Below are 6,537 nucleotides of genomic sequence, written 5' to 3'. Positions count from 1 at the left end.
TACCCCAGTGATACCTGAAAGGCCAGAAAGACAGATCTCCCTTGAAAGGGGGGTGAAGCCAGGGAGCCAAGAGGTCTAGCACAGTGGATGCCATCCCCATGGAGCCCAGCAAGCTAAAATCCACTGCCTTGAAATTCTTGCTGCCAGCACAGTAGTCTGACATCAACCTGGGATGCCTGAGATTGGTGGGGAAAGGGACGTCCAACATTACTGAGGCTTGAGTAGGTGGTTTTCCCTTCAGAGTGTAAACAAAGCCACTGGGAACTCACTGCATCTCATCAAAGCTGCTGTAGCCAGATTGCCTCCTAAGATTCCTCCTCTCTGGTCAGGGCACCTCTGAGAGGATGGCAGCAACCTCAGTTAGGGGCTTATAGATACAACTCCCATCTCCCTGAAACAGAGCACTTGGGGGAAAGGGTGGCTGTAAGCACAGCTTCGGTAGACTTAAACCTTCCTGCCTGCTGGCTGTGAAGAGAGCTGCAGATCTCAAACAGACTGCCTCCTCAAGTGGGTCCATGAAACCAATCACTCTTGACTAGGAGACTCCTCCCTGCAGGGATCAAAAGACACCTCATACGGGAGTCTTCTGGCTGACACCCAGCTGGTACCCCAGGGGGATGAAGCTTTCAGAGGAAGGAACAGGTAACAATCTTTGCTTTTCTGCATCCTCTGATAGTGACATACAGGCAAAAATGGTCATAAGTGGACCTCCAGCAAAGTCCAGTACACCTGCAGCAGAGGATCCTGACTGTTAGAAGGAAAACTAATAACAGAAAGGCATAGTATCAACAACTACTAAAAGGATTTCTACAAAAAAATATATATATACAAAGGTCAACAACATCAAAGAACCAAGGTACATAAATGCACAAAGATGTAAAAAAACAGCACAAAATGGCTGAAAATTCCAAAACCAAGAAAGCCTCTTCTCCTCCAAAGGATCATAACTCCTCATCAGCAAGAAAACGAAATTGAATAGAGAATGAGTTTGAGGAATTGTCAGAAGTAGGCTTCAGAAAGTGGGTAATAAACTCTTCCAAGTAAACGAGAATGTTCTAACCCAATGCCAAGAAGCTAAGAACCTCAAATAAAGGTTAGAGAAATTGCTAACTGGAATAGCCAGTTGAGAGAAAAACACAAATAACATGATGGAGCTGAAAAACACAGCACAAAGACGGTGTGAAGCATACATAATTATCAATAGCCAAATCAATCAACTGGAAGAAAGGATATCAAAGATTGAATATCAACTTAACGAAATAAAGCATGAAGAAAAGGTAAAAAAAAAAAAAAAAGGAATAAAAAGGAACAAACAACGTTTCCAAGAAATATGGGAGTATGTGAAAAATGAAACCTACTTTGTTTGCTGGTTTGTTTGTTTGAGATGGAGTCTTGCTCTGTCATCCAAGCTGGAGTGAATGGGTGCAGTCTTGGCTCACTGCAACGTCCTCCTCTCAGATTCAAGGGATTTTCCTGCCTCAGCCTCCTGAGTAGCTGGGTTTACAGGGGCACACCACCACCCCTGGCTAATTTTTGTATTTTTAGTAGAAATGGGGTTTCAGCATGTTTTTCATGTTGGTCTCAAACTCCTGACCTCATGATCCACCCATCTTCACCTCCCAAAGTGCTGGGATTACAGGCATGAACCAACATGCACAGCTTAAACCTGGCTCTTCTTTTTGGCTCAGATATAACTATAAAGTTTCCTGCTCTCTCAACACTAACTTCAGTTACATTTGTCATAAACATACTCCCTAAAGTATAAATCTTGCTGTATCAGAAACATGCAATCTTTGGTCTCTTAAGCATCTCTAACCAACAGTAGTGAAGCATACTATGAGCAGAGAAGTTTTTATCATAAATTCACTGTTCATAACCAGAGCTTTGATGTCACATTTCAGCTAAAGTGCCAGCTTCACGGTCAACTGTGACCTGATAAATGCGAAGAGTGAGGCCTTTTCAGTTGTTTTAGAGAATCATGGTAGTATAGTAGCCCACACATGGCTACATGCTCAGTAAACAGGTCTTACTTTTAGTTATCCCAGAGATCTATGTGTGTTATTTCAGTTAAAGCTGATATTCTACCAGGCGCTGTGGCTCACTCCTGTAATCCCAGCACTTTGGGAGTCCGAGGTGGGCGAATCACGAGGTCAGGAGATAGAGACCATCCTGGCTGTCATGGTGAAACCCCGTCTCTACTAAAAATACAAAAAAAATAGCTAGGCTTGGTGGCGGGTGCCTGTTGTTCCAGCTACTTGGGAGGCTGAGGCAGGAGAATGATGTGAACACGGGAGGCGGATCTTGCAATGAGCCGAGATGGCACCACTGCACTCCAGCCTGGATGACAGAATGAGACTCCGTTACAAAAAAAAAAAAAAGAAAAAAAAAAAAGCTGATATTCATACACTCATAGAAGAAAACGTAGGTTAAAAGGAATGTTATGGTGCCTTTTTATTTTCCAGGGTTCTTGAAGCTCTTGAGATGAACAGTGGCAGGAAATTCATCACTTTTTAAAGTAATTTTTTTTGGAGATGGCAGGGTTGGGAGGAGTTCGCTTATGAACAGATATGTAACTAATAAGTTTGATACTCAGATGTTCCATGCAATAGATGTGGAATTTTTAAATAAGATTTGAAAGGGATGGACATTTTGTTACCATACAGATTCATGATACGGCAGGTCAGGAGAGATTCCGAAGCCTGAGGACGCCATTTTACAGAGGTTCTGACAGTTGTCTGCTTGTTTTTAGTATCAACGATTCACAAAGCTTGCAGAACTTAAGTAATTGGAAAGAACACGAGAGCTTTCCTTTTGTGATTCTAGATTCTAAGACAGGCATAAGCGAATGGCAGGTGTTTAGAGAAGAAGTAAAGCTTATGCAGGGAGAACAGTGACTATCCTTACTTTGTAACAAGTGCAAAATATGCCAAAAATGTGGCAGCAGCCTTTGAGGAAGGATTTCAAACAATTCTTGCAACTGAGGATACGTCAGATCACTTGATGAACACAGGCATAGTCAACCTTCACCAAAAGCCCAAGCCTAGCTCATCTTGCTGTTGAATGTTAGAGATAAGACAGATGCATGCTAACCAACTCACATGTATATACAAAATCAACATGGACATGGAGAAGAGAATTAGTTTTTGTAGCAGTGTATTACTTACTAAAAAAATTCAATGATTGTATATTCCTGTGTCATTAGTTGGTAGGAGATGGGACACATCCACTCATGGAGGAATATATTTTCTCAATAATGGCACCTTACATTTATAAATTTTAGTGGTTGTCTAAAAACATTTCTTTGATTTACACATGTAAATTAGAGAGCTAATAAATGAGATGACCAAGACTTTAAATATAATTAAAATAAGAAACTTGACTACTCTAGAATTTATACTTGGATTATTTTTTCCCTGAAAAATGGGAAACTACTTTTTATATGTACATGATTTTTATGCACTTAGCATTGTATACTTGGTGAAAGAGAATGATTTCCTAAAAAAAAAGTTAGATATGAAAGATTAAATCTAATGTATTTGCAGTGCATTCTTATTTAATTCTTTATCCTTTTCAAAATGACTTAACCTTTTTTATTTTCATTCTACATATCATTAGAGTTATTCTTACTAGTAATTACTCATAATTTGTGTGTAATTAAGAAGTTGTACCACCATAGGTCATGATTCACAGCCCCAGGAGGAGGGAGTGCTAACAGCGGCACAATAGTTGCTTCATACAATCTGTCACACATCCAGCTAAATTCGAGCTGTCTGTGAATAAAAAGCATTTCCATTGACAGCGTTCAGATTTCAGAAAAAGTCTAGCTACTGAAATTGGAGAAAAGATAAATCTGCATTTGATAACAAATTGATATCAATTGATAACACTTGATATCAAACTGCAATCGATAATAAATCTGCATTGATTTAACAAATACAAGGTGTGTGTGGAGGATACAAAATTACAATTCCACTAATGGGATATTTAATATCTCTGTTACTTTCTTCACCCTTGAGGAAAGTTTCCTAGTTGAAGTTAAGCCATTCATTTTTAACACAAGACATCATAAAAAATAATGAGTTCATGCCCTTTGTAGGGACATGGATGAAATTGTAAATCATCATTCTCAGTAAACTATCGCAAGAACAAAAAACCAAACACTGCATATTCTCACTCATAGGTGGGAACTGAACAATGAGAACACATGGACACAGGAAAGGGAACATCACACTCTGGAGACTGTTGTGGGGTGGGGGGAGGGGGGAGGGATAGCTTTAGGCGATATATCTAATGCTAAATGACGAGCTAATGGGTGCAGCGCACCAGCATGGCACATGTATACATATGTAACTAACCTGCACATTGTGCACATGTACCCTAAAACTTAAAGTATAATAATAATAAAATTTTTAAAAAGTGACCTAAAAAAAAAAAAAACACACAAGACACGAGCTAACCTTATCACTCTCAGAGGAAACACTAAGGATTGTACTTGGTCAGAGGGTAAGTAAAGACATCTTTACTAGCCCATCTATTTACTTAGTGTCTCCTCTATTACTGAACATCGTTTACTGATTTTCTCTCAAGGTTTTTTTGTTTGTTTCAAAAAAAATCCTTGCTGCAATGATCAGACCTGATAAAGCAAATTGTGGCCTCTTGGGGATGTTCATATTCTGTGCAGCTGGTGACTATCTGACTCTACAGAGGCTAAATGAAGCATGGACTGAATCTGGATGAGACCCACAACTGGGGAGTTACGGGGTTATCAAAGGACATGCTGGTTGAGGGGAGGTGGCTGTCATGTAGGGGGCAGAGTTTTGAAAAATTACATCAAAACATTTCTCTTCCTGGCCCCACCCAATATTGCCATCTGGAAACATCTGATAAAAAATACAATAGAAAATGATAGGAGAACAAAGCAGGTGGTGAGTGTGGCAGCATGAGTAGTGAGAAGCAGCTTCAGAGCCATCCTGGACAGAAGAACCATAGATGATGCTCCATAGTTTGAAGGACGGGTGGTTCCCAGTGGTACAGAAATTGCTCCATACAGTCTGTCATACACCCAGCTAGATTCAAGCTATGAATAGAAAGCGTTTCCATAGAGAGAGTTCAGTTTCTAGAAAAAGGCTAACTACAAAACTTGGAGAATAGACAAATGTGCATTTAATAACTTATGTACAATGTGCTGAGTAGAGGATATAAAATTATAATTCCATTCTAATTAAATAAATATTTTGTTAATTTTCTTTCTTTGGGAAGTTTCCTAGTTGAAGAGAAAGGATTCCTACTGTTTCTTATCTTGGAGGAAAACTGTTTACATTTCTGTAAAAACCTAAGTTTTCACTATTATATTATGACACCAGCATGTAAGTTTTCTCACAATAAACATGTCATGTAGAGTAGTAAAGTGGTAAGTAGAAAAATGCACCACTGTGGTACCCAGTGAAAGGTTGTGTCTGGACAGTCAGTGCTTTCTGGAATTCCGGACTGACAACCAGGAAGTGTTGAGGTGACTGAAAAGTTAAAGATCACAAGTACAGCATGGGCAAAACAGAGATTGAGAGTATCTATGTCCATGCCAAGGGAACTATCTTAGAAAGTTTCCAGCTATAGCAAAAGGATGAAACTCCATATGCACATTTCTTCTGTATCACTTTTGGAGCACTAAAGCAGATAACTAACTTAGTGCTAATATACATGTGCTAACGGGAGCCTTATTTTAAAACTGATTTCATTTCATTGCTCTTACGTTAAAGAGCCTTCAAGGGACATCACCTACCAGATCCAAGCTTTGCCAGCTTATCTTTCCTCATGATCAGCTCTTATCTACCAGCTGACAGCTCTACCCATGTGCCCCAGTGCTTTTCTTCACACCATCACACCTGCAATACTTTTCTCTGTGGCCCACATTGGAGGTCTTACTTAATGCCCCACTTTCCTTCCAGCTCCTTCAAAGAATTGGTGACACATGAAATTTGGCACTTAACTTTACTAATATGCACCCAGGATTTGGATTACTAGTTCCTACCTCACCTTCATTAGCCTAGAGAAAAAGCAATTTTCAATATGCCACTTTTGTGCAGCTGGGCCATGTTTTCCTGCTGTCACTCACCCTGCTGCTCTTGGCTGGATTTCCTCAAAACCCTTGGGATGATATGCTCATTGAGGGCAGGAACAACCATATTAAAAAAAATACGTGCTTGCTGAAATTGCTCCCAGATTTCTAGATGAGTCTTAACTTTTTCTGCACCCATAGCTCTGGCATTTAGTTTGTTTCAATATGAGTGCTGTATAGCAGGTTAAGACATCATATTAGTTTGGATACTACCAATAGGGGAAACACAACAGAAACAGCTGTGGTGGGCAGCACTTTAGAAATGAATATTAAACTACCACAATATTGGACAAATATATTTATTTTAAAAATCAAAAAATGGGGTAAAAATGATGGTAGCTATTTCACACAAGGACACAAGACAAAATTTAGAATTACTTGCTTAAAATTAACTCAGAATGGAACAAAATTGTTCAAGTGCT

General features: G+C 39.5%; 1 pseudogene; it reads left to right on the top strand.

The window, feature by feature from the left end:
- Positions 1-617: 617 nt before the first annotated feature.
- Positions 618-3,060, top strand: LOC129025724 (ras-related protein Rab-9A-like; annotated as a pseudogene).
- Positions 3,061-6,537: the final 3,477 nt, after the last annotated feature.

Source organism: Pongo pygmaeus, chromosome Y (assembly GCF_028885625.2).
Source record: "Pongo pygmaeus isolate AG05252 chromosome Y, NHGRI_mPonPyg2-v2.0_pri, whole genome shotgun sequence".
Taxonomy (NCBI): domain Eukaryota; kingdom Metazoa; phylum Chordata; class Mammalia; order Primates; family Hominidae; genus Pongo; species Pongo pygmaeus.
Note: the sequence above shows the minus strand (reverse complement) of the source record. Positions and strands in the feature narration are given on the sequence as shown.